Below are 17,098 nucleotides of genomic sequence, written 5' to 3' on the forward strand. Positions count from 1 at the left end.
CTAACTGGAGATGCTGGGAATTGAACCTGGGACCTTCTGCATGCCAAGCAGATGCTCTACCATTGAGCCGCAGCCCACAACCATACATTCTTCATTAAAACAGGCTCAAGATGTTGGCATGGGGAAATTCACTGAGTGAAAGGCTGAGAAGTTTCCAAATGAATTATATGTTGATGTATTTGTAATTAATACATTGGATTCAATTATTTAATATATTTAATGTAATTAATATATTTGCTCATGATTGCAAAGTGATCACAGCAGGCCTTCCAATTTATTGAAACATTAGAAATCACTGAGGTATTGAATATAATTGTTTGATCATTGGCATCATATCTGTTTATTAGTTCTGACTGGCAAAAGCCAAAATGCTTTGGATAAATAATATATTAGCAATTAATTCCATTATAATATCATGTCACTGTGCCCTCTGGAGCCACATGATAAATGCTTTCCTTTATTTTCACATTTCAGTGCAAACCCTCTAACTCAAATGTTTTCCTCTGAGTGTTATAAGAATCTGAATAGATTAATAATAATAAAAAAATCAACATTAAATGTGTGCCATTTAATTATTGTGCATTAATTTCACCTGTTTGCATGCTTCAGAGAGTCTCTGCTTTTATTGGTTTGATTTACTTTGAAACAATTTGTCTTAGCCAACAAATCACCAAATTTATGTTAAGAAGAAGAAGAAGAAGAGTTGGTTTTTATATGTCGACTTTCTCTGCCACTTACAGAAGAATCAAACTAGCCTACAATCACCTTCCCTTCCCCTCCCCACAACAGACACCCTGTGAGGTAGGTGGGGCTGAGAGAGCTCTAAGAGAGCTGTAACTTGCCCAAGGTCACCTACCTGGCTTTGTGTGTAGGAGTGGGAAAACAAATCCAGTTCACCAGATTAGCCTCCACCCAATGAATGATTCTTCAATTGTATTTCAAGGCAACCTCCTTTGCCCCTGATAATAGTCCTTTGCATGCAATTTGAATCAACAATATTAGAATAGCCACTAACTCCAAAGGAGTCCCAAAGGAGGGCTCTGTATCTGGGTCTGTGCTTGTATCTGTGCTACCACAAACAGAGCCAAGATTTGTGTCATTAGCAAGGCATATATGCAAAGGCAGCTTCTGTTGTCTTCCACACATGGGTCTCTTGGCTTATAACAGCATCTCTGTCACTTCAACATGTTTTTGACAGTGTAACAATATATATCCAGTCAGCTAATGACTGAATGGTGTCAAGTAGTCACTAAAATAGATCTGATTGTGCTGCATTTCTATTGTGCATGAAGATTAGCTCAGTTTTTCAGGTGCATCGAGAATCAGGGGTGAAATTTTGACAGCAGTGCCTGTGATTTCCTGTCCCTCATTGATGGATGTGTAATGGTTCTTACAGAACTGAATAATGGTGGTCTGCCCTTAACACTATTCAGATGTATGTATGTTTGTTTGTTTATCTATCATATTTATAGCCTGCCTCATTCCCAGTCAGGCCAGGCTCAGGGCGGATAACAACCTTTAAAATCAAATAAAACCATAAACATCAATTAAAAAATTCAACAATTATAACAGCTATGAAACAAGATGGCATTCAGATAAAAGCATAGTAGCCACTGTGGGCCTAGGATTGTTGGGTCCCTCTTCGCCACTGGCCATTTTCTCTAGGGGAACTGATTTCTATCACCTGGAGATCAGTTGTAATAGCGGGATATCTCCAGCTGCTACCTGGAGGTTGGCAACCCAATGTGGGCCAGACAAGCAGATTGACCCCACAGATGACAGTGGTGGGGGGAAGATGGGGAGGCCAGCAATGATGGACAAGTGGCTGCTGCCCTGAGTTGTAGGCCTGGTGAAATAGTTCCATTTTGTAGGCCCAGTGGAACTCCTTAAGGTTTTGCAGAGCCCTGAAATCAACTGGAAGAGTATTCCACCAAGCCGGGGCCAGGGCTGAAAAGGCCCTGGCTCTTGTCGAGGACAGCCACACACTCTTCAGGCTGGGGAGGGGACCACTATATGGTTGCCAACCTCCAGGTACTGTTATATCAGAAACAACCTATTATAATTTAATCAAGTTGCCGAATCTAAGTGATAAGTTCTATTGATATTACCCTCCTGGACAAACATAAGGAGGAAAAAACTCAGTTCCCAACCTCCAGGGCTGGCCTGGAGAATAAATCCTCTGTTGCTACCCTCCAGATCCAGGTTGGGAAACTCCTGGAAATTTGTGGATGGAGCTGGGGAAGGACAGGGACCTCAGTGGGGTACAAGGCCACAGAGTCCCCTCTCCAAAGCATCCATTTTCTCCAGGGGACCTGATCTCTGTAGTCTGGAGATGAGCTGTAATTCCGGGGGATCATCAGGTCCCACCTGGGGGCTGGCATTCCTAAAAGTGACAATTGCCAACTCAGGGTTGAGAAATACCTGGAGATATTTGGGGCAGAGCCTCAGGAGGGTGAGGTTTGGAGAGAGGGGTGAGTTTAATGGAGTACAATGCCATAGAATCCACCTACCAAAGCAGTCATTTTCTCCAGGTGAACTGATTTCTACTGGCTGGAGATCAATTGTAATAGCAGGAGATCTCCAGCTAGTACCAGGAGGATGGCAACCCTACTAAAAGTGAACATCCTTGCTGCAGCATTCTGTACCAACTGAAGTTTCCATGCACTTTTCAAGGGCAGCCCCAAATAGGATCCCACTGCAGTAATCTAATCTAGGTGTTACCAGGGCATATACCACAGTGGCCAGATCTCTTCTGCCCAGGAAAGGCCATAGCTGGTTAACTAGTCAAAGTTGATTAAGGCCACTCCTAGCTGCAGTTGCCTCCTGCTTATTCAGCAGTAGGCCTAGGTCCAGGAGGACCTCCAAGCCAAGAAGAATGCAACCCCATTCAGAACAGGGAGCACCTTAAATTTTGAATGAGACCTTCCACTCACCAACAGAAGAAGAAGAAGAAGAAGAAGAAGAAGAAGAAGAAGAAGAAGAAGAAGAAGAAGAAGAAGAAGAGTTGGATTTTATATGCTGAAGAATCAAACCAGCTTGCAATCACATCCCCCTCCCCACAACAGACACCATATGAGGTAGGTGGGGCTTCAGTCTTAGTGTCATTAAGTTTCAGTTTATTGGCTGGCATCCACTCCAAAAGTGCCTCCAGGTACCAATTTATTGTTTTTTTTGCCTCCCTGGAATCCATTGGAAGTGTGAGATAGAGCTGAACATCACCTGTGTATTGGTTAAAGCCCCAAATCTCTAGGTGACCACACCCTATGGTTTCATGTCAATGTTGAAAAGCATGGGGCCAAGATGGAGCCTTGCAGGGCCCCACAGGCCAGAGGCCAATGGACAAGCAGCAGTCCCCCAGCACCATCTTCTGAAACTGACCTTCCAGGCAGGACTGGGACCACCACAAAATGGTACTGCCGGTCCCAACCTCAAAAGGAAGACCAGAAGGATACCATGATTGATAGTCTCAAAAGATGCTGAGAGGTTTAGGAGAATCAATAGAGTTATGTTCCTTCTGTCTATCTCTTGGCACATTTTATGACTGGTTAAATGCCCTGAGAATCAACTGTTGGTGTGTGTGTGTGTGGAACTCTCTTCTTTCCCACCTATTCTCTCTTGTAATTTCACCCCACACTTGTGTAATGTGTAGTTCTGCATTTATAATATCAGGACTCCAGACTACCAAACCCCACAGCCTCCTCCCACAAAGAACTTCCCTCATTTCAGAAAGGAAGGTGCTGACATATTCACGTCAGAAAAATGAAGATTGGGACAAAACTCAGTATTAAAAAGATTTTTATGTTCTACAATATGACAAAATGACACAAGCCATCTTTCATATTGCATTTTGAATAAAATTAAATATTTGAGCTTCCAGGAAACAAGCCACTCCGAGAACAACAATTAGCTCGTGATTGATTAACAGTCTGTTGAGCAAGAAGCAACACATGTCCTGTTGACCAAAGCTCTTTAAATTAAAACCTGGTGAAATGTTGAGAGGAATAGCTCTCCTAACAGGCCTAATTAATCCTCTCTGTAGCAACTTTCTCAGTTCCAGGAAATGTCCCAGCTTCTCAACCAGAACTTTCATCATTATAGGATCAGAAAAATAGTACTGTTTCTGGAAGTCATTAAGAACCCAAGAAACATGAGAAGAGCAATGTTGGATGAGACCAAAGGCTATGGTTGCCAGGTTGCTGGTTCCGGCAGGTAATTGCTCACCAATTCCCCGAGCTGCTTGGAGCGGCGATCAAAGGTGTTGCACATCTGCACGTGATGCGATTATGACACATCTGGGTTTACCCCCAGAAGCAACATAATTCTGTCACGTGCAGCCGTGCATGTGGAATCGCCACCCCAGCCCCAGTCCAAAAAACCTCCCACCGGTGGAGAGGGGGGACCTGGCCACCCTACCAAAGGCCCATCTCGTCTATCATTCTGTTCACTCAGTGGCTGACCAGATGCCCCTAGGAAGTCCACGAGCGGGGTGACTGCAATAGCATCCTCCTGCCCTGGCTTCTTAGCAACTGATATAAAGAGGCAAACTGTGTTTCCAATGCAAAGCAAGCTTTTATCATAACAGATAATCGAGACTTTAAGACTCGAGCTTAGCCCACTCTTGTCAAAGCTTGGGAGCTAACCAGGGCTGGCCACAGTCAGTACTTGGATGGGACACTGCCAAGGAAGACAGAGATTGCTATGCAGAGGAAGACAATGGCAAACCACCTCTAACCATCTCTTATAGGGTTGCCAACCTCCAGGTACTAGCTGGAGATCTCCCGCTATTACAACTGATCTCCAGCCGACAGAAATCAGTTCACCTGGAGAAAATGGCCGCTTTGGCAATTGGACTCTATGGCATTGAAGCCACTCCCCTCTCCAAACCCCGCCCTCCTCAGGCTCTGCCCTCAAAACCTCCCTTCTTTAAAATAACACCACACACTGTGTATGATTTTGCGCACTCCAGGACCTTTACTCAGGCTAGATATTAAAGCAAAAAAAGGGGAGGAAGAAAAGAAAGGTCATCCAGGGCGTGATCTTAAGGCCTCTTACAATAGAATGTTTTGCTGACATAAGTGAGCACAGGATTTTGGTGGTCAGCAGGTTGCTATTTTACTAAGCATGGGGGTGGGGAAATAAAAATTGAAGCCATGTAGTGGACAATATAACAACCAATAGTTGATAAAAGGTTTCCCAGGTGCCAAATTTATTTATTTAGAAGAAGAGTTAGTTTTTATATGCTAACTTTCTGTACCACTTAAGGAAGAATCAAACCGGATTACAATCACCTTCCCTTCCCCTCCTCACAACAGACACCCTGTGAGGTAGGTGGGGCTGAGAGAGCTGTGACTAGCCCAAGGTCACCCAGCTGACTTCGTGTGGAGGAGTGGGGAAACCAACCCAGTTCACTAGATTAGCCTCTGCCTCTCCTCACATTTGGAGGAGTGGGGAAACCACTCCAAACCAGCGCTCTTAACCACTACACCATGCTGGCTCTTCTTTATATAGAAGAAGAAGAAGAAGAAGAAGAAGAAGAGTTGTTTTTATATGCCATTTTCCCCTCCCCACAACAGACACCTTGTGGGGGTAGGTGGGGCTGAGAGAGTTCGAAGAGAACTGTGACTAGCCCAAGGTCACCCAGCAGGCTTCATGTGGAGGAGTGGGGAAACCAACCCGGTTCTCCAGATTAGAGTCTGCCGCTCATGTGGAGGAGTGAGGAATCACATCCAGTTCTCCAGTTTAGAGTCCACTGCTCTTAACCACTACACCACACTGGCTCTCCATACTCCATACTTCATTTACGCCCCACCTTTCTCCCCAATGGGACCAAAGCAGTTTACAGCATTCTCCCCTTCTTCATTTGATTCTTACAACAACCTTGTGGGGTAGGTTGGGCTGGGAGTGTATGGCTGCCCAGAAGAATCCAGGAAGCTGCCAGCATGGGGACTTGAACCTGGGTTTCCCAGATCCTAGTCTGACACTAACCACTACACCACACTGGATAAGCCTTTTAAAGAGTTGAAAGCAAAGGGGAAATACAGTAGTCCTAATAAATAACCCTTCCCATGGTCTTTTTCCTCATTTTGCAGTGTCCCTTTCTTCAGCAGCTAAGCGCTGATATCCATATTAGACAAAAGGAGTATAATACAAATCCAGACCCACACTCCTTTATCTTGAAATATCTTGGATAGTTTTGATCTAGGTTGGAACCTCATAACTTGCTTCAAAATTTGCTTCAGGTAACCTTGGGTGGCTAGCTTAATTCTGTATTTTGTGAATTTAAGAGTACAGATCTTTTCCACCAGGCCAAAAGTATGTCTGTCAGGAATACTGAGAACTTCACCAACGTGCCATAAATACTTAGACTTACCTTGTTCACAATGTCAGATTTGTACTCTAATATATTTTATCCTGGCCTTACTCCAAGGGTACATGTCTCTTCTAGGGATGCTCAAAACCCTGCCAGTTCAGATCGCATCCTGTTCATTGGTCATGAATAGGGACCTGGCTTTTCAGAGATCAGCTCAATAGTTTGTCACTCTGTTCATCGATTTTTGATAGGTTGCTTCACTGTGCCCTTTTATGCATGGCTGTTTCCCTCGCGGTCACTCTTCTGATGACTTCAGGTCTTTGTTTTGATTATGCATGCCGTTTCCGACCATCAGAGGTCACCATGCTCTCCCCCTGCATTTCCCCGTGTTTTGCCTGTGTTTTCAAATAAAACAGATCCCTCAAAACGCAGGCAAAATGTGGGGAAATAAGGGGAGAGCGAGGAGACCTCTGACGGTTGGAAACGGCATGCATAATCAAAACAAAGACCGAAGCTGTCGGAGGGGTAACTGCCAGGGAAAGAGCCATGCATAAAAGGCCTGTATTCTTTAACTGTTTTCCTCCCTAACCATGCAACAAAGCGCAATCACCTTTTCAGGCAAGCACATGCTCACACAGCCCGATCAAGTTCTACTATCACCCCCCCCCCCACTGGTTAGCTGCTTTACTCAGCAGGCAATTGCTTATGTAGACAATGAGATAACTCCCAAATCATCTAAATCAATCATAAATCAATCCCATGTTTCAATGAAATCCTACCCTTCAATGTTTGTCTGAGTAGACCATAGCAAGCCTCATCGCTGTCCATCAGTCTGAATCTGCAGCAGCATGCACAGTTTTGCTAATATTCGATGCAAACCCATTTGGCAGGCATTCATGGTTGTTCGGTACAAACCAAACTGATCGGGTAGTCAATTCATATCTGAGTGACAGCTCTCTACGTACTTAATTTGACTGTCAAATGCATTCGTGGAAACATTCTTAGCATCCCTAGTCTCTTCCTCAAAGAATATAGTGACAAATCAAAGCAATGTGTTATTTGGGCACAATCAGTTTTTAAGAAATAATCCTCTGAAAACTGAACTGCCCATCCATTTGGACATCAATAAACTGCTTTTTAGTACTTACAAAAATGTGCCATTCTCAGCACATCTAAAATCCATAATTTGTGCTATTACAACATTTTGTTTCCCACAAAATTCTTCAGATATTTCTCCCAAATAGGAAAATCCAAATCTACGGTACCTTCAAATTGCCCTTCTTAAACTAAAATTGATAGCAATCCAGCTGTGCTTATTTGGTTGGATGTTAACTTATTGAATGCCTCCTAGAGGGATAGATGACCCTTATTGTTTCTTTTTGTTTCCTGGTGGTCTTATTATGAAAGACTTTGTATTCCCACTCTCATTGCCGGTACTGATGACTCATTTATACAATGCGTGTATAATTTATTTTCAACTTTCAACACCTCCAAGCTTCCATATTTAGGCTATGTATAGAACATTTGGTAGCTACTCAGCTCTAGGACTACTTGGATGATATTATTTTATGGATGACATGATCTAGGGACAGAAATTACACTGGCTGACCATGTGGAGAATCTGATCCAAAGAACTGACAGAATTTGTATATCCTTGTTTACTCTCCTGGATGGCTCAACATCTTTTGATACTTTTGACCAAGGAATCCTTCTGGATTGCCTTGCTGGGTTGGGTCAGGATGCTAGTCTGCAGTAGATCCTGTTCTTCTTGGTGGTGCTGGGAAATTATAGCCTGTGGATGCTAAAAGGGTCCAACTTTCTCCCATTCTGTTTTAACATCTAGCACTCTAAGAACTCATTCAGAGACCTGGGATACAGTCCGGCTAGTGCACTAATGACATCAGCTCTTATCTCTCCTTTATGTGAAATGTTTGGAGGGTAATGGAAGTTATGAAGCCAGGTATAAACTGGATAAGGAAGAAGATGATGAAGAAGAGGAGGTTTCTATACCCAAGTTTCTCTGCCTTTAAGGAGTCTCAAACTGGTTTACAATTGTCTTCCCTTCCTCTCCTTCTTAAAGAAGGTTCATCCAGATCATATGGAAGTGTTCTTGTTTAGGAATCTGGCTGGCCTATAAATGGGTTTAGAGTAGACAGAGCCTATGTTAGATGGGATTGCATCCCCAGTTCTCCCATGCTTGCGACTTTGTTGTTCTTTTTGGACCTCTGCTATTTTTAGATGTCCAGGTAGCAAAGGTAGCCAATAGTGCATTTTACCAGTTTAGGCTCATTCAGTGGCTGTTCCTTTTGCTGGAGAAGTTTGACTAAGCCATGGCAATCTCTGCCTTAGCCAACCTTGCATTTTGACACAGTAGTCCATCTGCAGCTGCCCCCAGCTGGTCCCCAGTGCAGCTATTAGGGTTGTTAACTGGGCAGGTTACATGGACATTATGATGCCCCTCCAGCATCAGCTTCACTGGCTCTTTGTTGGTTTCTGGCCCCAATTCCATGTTTGGGTGTCAACCTTCAAAGTGCTAAATGCACTTTGGAGAGCCAGCATGGTGTAGTACTTAAGAGAGGTGGTTTGGAGCAGTGGATTCTAATCTGGAGAACCAGGACTGATTCCCCACTCCTCCACATGAGCGGCAGACACTAATCTGGTGAACCAGGTTGGCTTCCCCACTCCCACACATGAAGCCAGATGGGTGACACTGGGCTAGTCACAGCTCTTTTAGAGCTCTCTCAGCCCCACCTATCTCACAGGGTGTCTGTTGTGGGAAGGGGAGGTGATTGTAAGTTAGTCTGATTCTTCCTTAAGTGGTGGAGAAAGTCAGCATATAAAAACTAACTCTTCTTCTTTTTCTTCTTCTTCTTCTTCTACTGCTACTGCTATATGGTTTGAATCCAGGAAACCTCAAGGACTACCTTCTCCCATATAAGCTGACCTGCACATTAAAATCTTCCTCAGAGGCCTTGCTCTGTATGCACTTCCCTGAAATGGTACATGGTGGATGTTGAGGTAACCTGGGACATGGCCATCTCACTAGTGGTACCAAGGCTGTGGTACTTTCTTCTTGGGAAGAACGCGCACAAACAAGGTGACTGCAGCAGCATTATCCTGCCTGTGTTCCACAGCACCTAATATATTCAGCATGCTCCTCTGATCCTGGAGAGAATAAGTATGCATCATGACTAGTATCCATTTTTACTAGTAGCCATGAATAGCCTTCTCCTTCATGAACATGCCAGTCCCCTCTTAAAGCCTTCCAAGTTGTCTTCCCAGCCATTCTTCCTGCTTCAGCCTTGGGCAATCGTCAAAGAACAATAGCATAATTAAGAATGCATGTTAATGTTATTTCCATGCTCATTATGGCCTTGAGTAAAGTCTATGACTCATGTGTACAAAGAGAGCATAATCAACTCATTTGGGTAATTTCTCATTGACACGGAGAGTCAGGACCCACTGTACGGAATGTGTAGGAACCCGTGAGTAATGGACTGCTTCAAGCTTGGTCAGTGTTTGCATGCTGCTGAGCCTGTTCCCAGTGTGCTTCCATTTGTCATCTGCAGGAAAATGTCCATCGAGTTCAAGACTTGCAGGATTAATCCGGTAATTTTGCAAAAACAACCTGCCTGACCTTTAACGGCTGATCTGCTTTAGCGTGACATTGGTAGAAAACACCCAGCTTTGGGGTGACTCGTAAAAAGGAATGTGGAGAAGGTTTAGGGAGGGGACTCTGATTCAAGGATGGTTGCCTGAAGTGAAGAGGACATAGTCTGGGCAATCAGTCAAACTGATCAAGATGTTGAGCACCAAACGGACCTTTTGGTTTCTCCTGCATTCAAGTGCCTCATCATTCCAGATATAGCTTAGCACCAGCTGCATATCTGTACGCCCTGGAAATGAATACACATAGGAGAGCTTATACCCTGGCAACACCTTCTGCCATTTTAGAAGGGAGATTTAAGAAGACCCCCAGGGCGGAGAAACTTTGCCCATGCAACTCATGGGAACTGGAAACCACTGAGCATGCCCCCCCCCCCGCCCAATGTTCCTATTATAAGACAGTCTGCTCCAAAATTATTGATCCTCTTTTTGGGAAAATTAGCATGATGGAGAGGGTGAATGGACCAAAAGGTTTCTGCTGGGAGATAATTCCCCAATTACCACTCAGGTCACAAAATACTGTGCGGTTGCATTGAAGGTACGTTGCCTTAGAGTATCCCCTCAGTCTAATAGTGAAAATATACATTCAGGGGTTTCTTAATTTTGCTAGCCTTGGTTTGTAAATCTATTCCTTATAAGGTTTGTTTCTGTTTTCACTGGCAGGACAGCTGCAAATAGATTTTATTATCATCCTCAGTCAAACGGATACATTGATACAGTCACTGAACCAAGACATTAGTAAACAGGGATGGACAGCTTGACATCAGTTCAGTCTCTATCCAACCAACAAGTTGCCCAAATTGAGGAGCCTGGCCAGACTCAGAAGCATCCTATGTTGATCTGGTAGCTGTAATACTGCCATCTGGCCATGGAGGCCCCTAAGTGTTGCACTGAGCAAGCCAATAGCCCCCTCTTTTACCATACTTTGAGAGCAGCAGAAAGAGTCAAGTGCTTGGGTCTGACTTAGGGTTGCCAACCTCCAGGTACTAGCTGGAGATCTGCTAGTACAACTGATCTCCAGCCAATAGAGATCAGTTCACCTGGAGAAAATGGCTGCTTTGGCAATTGGACTCTATGGCACTGAAGTCCCTCCCCTCCTGAACAAGTTTTTCACTCTGGATCCTTTTGCTGAGTTAGAAGAAGAAGAAGGGTTGATTTTTATATTTTGATTTTTTTGAGCCTTTTAAGGCGAATCAAACCAGTCTACAATCTCCTTCCCATCCTCTCTCCACAACAGACACCTTGTGATGTAATAGCTGGAGTTCTCTTGCTATTACAACTGATCTCTAGTCAATAGAGATAGGTTCACCTGGAGAAAATGACCGCTTTGGCAATTGGACTCTATGGCATTGAAGTTCCCTCCCCAAACCCTGCCCTCCTCAAGCTCCATCCCAAAAACCTCCCGCAGATGGCGAAGAGGGACCTGGCAACCCTATAGGTGAGGCTGAGAGAGTTCTGAGAGAACTGTGACTGGCCCAAGGTCAACGAGCTGGTTTCATGTGGAGGAGTGGGGAAACCAACACGGTCCACCAGATTAGAATCCGTCGCTCATGTGGAGGAGTGGGAAATCAAACCCTGGTTCTCCAGATTACAGTCCACTGCTCCTAACTACTACACCACAATGGCTCTTCCATGTTAGTTCATTGCCGGATGTACCCCAATAGCTCCACCTTTCTAGTAATAATAAGAGTTGTATGCCAGATGTGGCAACTGAATTCCACTGAACCTGCTGACTTACAACAGAGTGTGCTCAGTAGCAATGAATAAAGTCCTTTGCCATTTCTTTGCCCACCACAGTTCGGTATTTAGTTACATACTGCTGTTTCCCTTGGGCGGCTTAAGGAGACAGTGCACAATATTGGGAAACTCTCATCATTGTGGATGCACAATAGTACAGTTTGAGTATCCCTTAACAAGACATGCAAAAACCTGAATGAACTGAAAACGGGACGTTTTGAGCCAGCATGCAGGCGTTACTCACAGGCCCTCAGCAGCCGCGCCAACCCTCTCTCACTATTGCTTTCGGATGGTTCAATATACACAAACCTATTTAAAAATATTGTCTAAAATTACATTCAGGCTATGTGTATAAAGTTTACTTAAAACATAAATGAATGGCGTGTTTAGACTTGGGTCCCATCCCCAAGATATCTCACGTATATGCAAATATTCCAAAATATTCCAAAATACGGAAAGACCTGAAATATAGAACACTTCTGGTCCCAAGCAGTCTGGACAAGGGATACTCAACCAGTAATAGGTCTGCATCATATAGTGGTTAGAGAACTGGCAAAGAGGGACCTGGCAACCCTAAAGTGGGGAGATCTAGGTACAAATCCCACTCTGGCCCAAAGCTTTCTGGGCGACCTTAGCCTCGTTTCTTGTGAGAACAGAAAGGAGGGAAGGGCCATCTATGCTGCCTTAAGATGAACTCCTTAAAATAAGGGTGGGTTGACAATCTAAGAAGCAAAAGCAGCATCTGTTTCCTCAGTGCAAGACATGCGGGAAAGGCACTGCTTTTCACTGGAGCATTCATGAGCAGCCCTATGTGTACCTGCCAGTCATGGCTTAGCCCTGCAATGGCAAGATTTTATTTATTTACAAAAACATTAATATCCTGACTTTTGATTCAAAATGGTTTCCAATGTTAAAATGAAAACAAAATTAAATGGGACATAAAGAAGCCTTCCATTAAGTCAGCTGCTGCTGAAGTAATTTTTAAAAATCTGCACGGGCAATCGGCTCTCCAGTGGCCAATCAGAAGCCATGCTGGGCAAAACATCACCTTGCTCCGCCCACTTTCTAAAAAAACACTTGGTAAGTGCCAGGAAATGCAGAGACTTTTGCTCTATGGGAAAAACCATAAAGAGTTGGAGAATTCCTAGAGTGCTACATGATGCTGTGACATCACTCTCTCGGATGTCATAGAACCCTAGAGCTGGAAGGCACCACCAGGGACATCTAGTCCAACCCCCTGCACAATGCAGGAAATTCACAACTACCTCCCCCCAACACACCCAGTGACCCCCTACTCCATGCCCAGAAGATGGCCAAGATGCCCTCCCTCTCGTGAACTGCCTAAGGTCATAGGATCAGTATTGCTGATAGATGGCCATTTAGCCTCTGCTTAAAAACCTCCAGGGAAGGAGAGCTTACCACCTCCAGAGGAAGCCTGTTCCACTGAGGAACTGCTCTAATTGTTAGAAACTGATGTCACAGTGTCCCCCTGCTGTCCCCCCCCATTTTGCTTCTGTTGCTGCATTGAATGGGGGCTAGGGTAGTGAGGCAGGAGGTTGCCCACTGCAGCTAGGCCATTCTGATAGTCTCCACTGAACACCTCAGAGGACAGGGGGAAAAAACCTTCAGAATGACCTTGATAGGATGGAAAGCTGGGCTGAAATGAACAACATGAAATTCAACAGATACCAGTGTTAAGTTCTGCATTTAGGCCAAACAAGAATCAAATGCACTGGCATAGGATGAGAGATAACCTGTCTTGGCAACAGTACATGTAAAACGGATCTCAGGGCTGCAGTTGATAAGCAGAAAGTGAGTCAGCAGCATGATGCAGCAACAAAAAAAGGGCTAATGAGATTTTAGGCTTAATTGAAAGAAGTATAAGTATCCAAGTCACAAGAAGTAATCATTCTACCCTTCTAAGGAGCTGGGTAGCCCCAGGCTAGCCTGATCTCACCAGATCTCAAAAGCTAAGCAGGGCTGACCCTGGTTAGCATTTGGATGGGAGACCTCCAAGTAATGCCAGGGTCATGATGAGGATGCAGGCAATGGCAAACCACCTCCCAACATCTGTTGCCTTGAAAACCCTATGTAGTCGACATAAATCATCAGTGAATTGACAGCACACACAAAAAATTGAGAGAGCATCTCCACAAGGTATGAGTGGGCTTTTCCTTGCTGGAGATCTTCAAACACAGGCTGGACAGTCATTTGTTAAGCATGTTCCAATTTGGAATTTCCTGCACTGAGAAGGGGGTGGGCGTGATAAATGGTGGAAACATGATAAATGGTGGAAAGTGCTGTCAAGTCAACTAGTGGTGACCCTGTAAGATTCTCAAGGCAAGAGCCAAACAGAGGTGGTTTGCCGTTGCCATTGCCTGCTTAGACTTCCTTGGTGGTCTCCCATCCAAGTACTCACCAGGGCCAACCCTGCTTAGCTTCCATACTCTGACAAGTTTGGGCTGGCCTAGGCCATCGAACGAACAAAAGCCTTCATTGACATTGGAGTAAAACATACAAAACAATCACAGATACAAAACAATTACCAATCAGGGTGTTGGCCTATAACACCCATTCCAATTCTAGGATTCCTCTGAGCATTGATACTGTGTACTCTGACTCAGCCTGGATGTGAAAGAAACTAGTAGTTTACCCCTACATACACACATTGAGTTGGTAGTGTGGGTAATTACCTAAGTAATTTATTGTTGCATTTCATATAGGAGTAAATTACTGCTCCTCTAAAAGGAGGGTGTGACTATACACTATGATTATCAAATAGGATTGAGGGAAATCCCTCTGAACAGGGGCAATCCTTGCACCTTTCCTCTACTTGATTTTATTAGCTGTGCAGACATCCATAGAACATTATCTAAATCAGCAAAGTATCTATAAAACAGACCTCCATTTGTCAAGGGCAGAACTTCATCTGTTGTGGGGAGCGGAAAGTGATTGTAAGCTGTAAGAGGTAGAGAAAGTCGGCATATAAAAACCAATTTTTCTTCTTCTTCTTCTTGTCTCTATCACAGGATTGGAGTCAATGTATCTGTTATGCTAAATGAGGTGCCTTCTTCTGGTGCAAGACACTTTACCATGACTCAAGATGAAAAGAACAAGAGTCCAGTAGCACCTTAAAGACTAACAACATTTCTCATAGTGTATGAGTTTTCAGGAGTCACAGCTCACTTCTTCAGATACAGCTAGAATGTGAGCCCATCTATCCTTAAGTAAAGAGTGAAATACTCAAGATCATCTACCATGACTAAGATGGCCTTCAGTAGAAGAGGGACGAGGTTTGCAGCAAGGGAAGGTGCCTTGTGCTGCAGAAGATACTACCTTTAGCATGGATCTCTAGGATCCATCCCAGATACATGTCAGCATGATCACCAAGCTACCATTCCCAAGATTTCAGGTGGGAGAGAAGATCAACTGATATGGACTCAATTCACTCTTGAAGTGTTTCCCTCCCCCCATAGTTCTTTACAGGGTTATTCCATAGTTCTTCAAAGAACATTTACAGCTTACATGACTAGTGAGTAATTCCAGTCCAATCATTTGGCATCTGACATAGTTGTTGAGGTCAGTGGGACCCAACAGAGCTGCAAGTAAGTGGTATGTGATGTGGAACTAAGGCTATTGCTTTAAACTTCTGATATGAAATAATTAACATTGTGGAGTGGCAATCTTTCAGATTTGCAATTTCTGCACAATCAACCAGAAAATGATTGGTTTGACAGGTGGTGTCAAAAATCTATAAATACCCAAATGGCTTTTATAAAAAGAATAACCCTGAGATTTCCTGTTAGTGTTTCTGAAAGTCTAACTACCCAATATGTCGAATTTTAAATATGTTTTTAACAGGGCATCAGCTGTTTCAAGAAACATACCCAAAGGTTTTCTTTGAAACTTAGGTAGAATTAAGAAGAGTTAATGAGTTATTTCTCTTCTGTTTCAGCTCATGCTGTAATAAAAGTGTCAAATATTGAGGTTATGAATTATTGTTGTCAAAAAGAACCACCCAGCCAAACATGAGAAACAGAGTCTCCAACATCCCTTTAGGAAATAAAAAAGCAGACACCTTTGGTTTAATTTCACTGCAGTTATCTTTTATTTACTTTTATTTTGCTAGTTACCAATTAGAACTTTATAAGATGGAGAGAAGATACCACCCAATTAATAGCCTAGGTTGCCCTCAGCCATACATGATGGATATCTCCCTAATATACTACCAGTGTCATCCTAAGCAGAGTTATACCCTTGGAAGTCCATTAAAGTCAATGGTCTTAAAAAAGTGTAACTCGGCTGAGGATGGCATTATACATTCTCTCCTCTGCTTGCACATAAGCCCATTTATACATACCCCACTGTGGCATGTTTGTCTCCAATGTGGTGTAGTGGTTTGAGTGTCAGACTAGGATCTGGGAGACCCCGGTTTGAATCCCCATTCTGCCATGGAAGCTTGCTGGGTGACCTTTGGCTGGTCACATGCTCTCAGCCTTGCTTACCTCTCAGGGTTGTTGTATGGATCAAATGGAATAGAGGAAACCTATGTAAGCTGCAGGTAATTCATGAAATAGGTCACACTCTCGCATTCCACTAGGATCATAGCCAATTTAGGCCCATTTTCCTGAAGTATGTGAGTGTCTTCAAATGTGAGATTTCCCAAGGAAACGGCATATGCGTTCCATGCCTGGAAATTCACCCTAATCAAAAACTCCCTGGCAGATAGAGAGATGACACTTGAGAAAGAAGGAGTCTTGGTCAAAACAGCTCACAGTGCAGTAAAACTCCTCTAATACTATATATTTTTCAAATGGCTGCAAGGGGGTGGAGGCTGGGAACTGCAGTCCAGCTGAGAAGACTTGTCTTACTATCAGCTCCTCTCCCTTTTCAAACATTGGAAGACCAGGACTCACCAGAGGCTGCAATGGGAAGGAATCTGGGAACTGGGAACATCTGAGAACATGCTTCTTAGTATTCACTCCTTTTTCAAGCATTAGAGTATCGGAGCTCACCTGAGGCTACAACGGGAAGGAGGTTGGTTCAGCTGAGAAGACATGCCTTTGTATCTGTCCCCCACCCTTCTTCAAGCATTAGAAGCCTATGGCTCATCACTTATCCCCTACTTCAGACATCAGCTGTATTGACTGCATATCTGAATGCTCCTCAAAGCACAACAGTACATAAGAACATAATAGGTATGTGTGCCACCCAGGGCACTTACCTTCAGGGGGAAGAGGGGCAGGCAGCTCAGGAATGCAGGGAGTCAAGGGGGAAAAGGGGGATTAGCAGGGGAGGAATAGACAATGCTGAGGGAACACTGCAGGGCTCCAACACTGGGCTCAGAGACGAAGTACAGAAAGATGGGAAGTGCAGAGGGATAGC

This window comes from Euleptes europaea, chromosome 11 (assembly GCF_029931775.1).
Source record: "Euleptes europaea isolate rEulEur1 chromosome 11, rEulEur1.hap1, whole genome shotgun sequence".
Taxonomy (NCBI): domain Eukaryota; kingdom Metazoa; phylum Chordata; class Lepidosauria; order Squamata; family Sphaerodactylidae; genus Euleptes; species Euleptes europaea.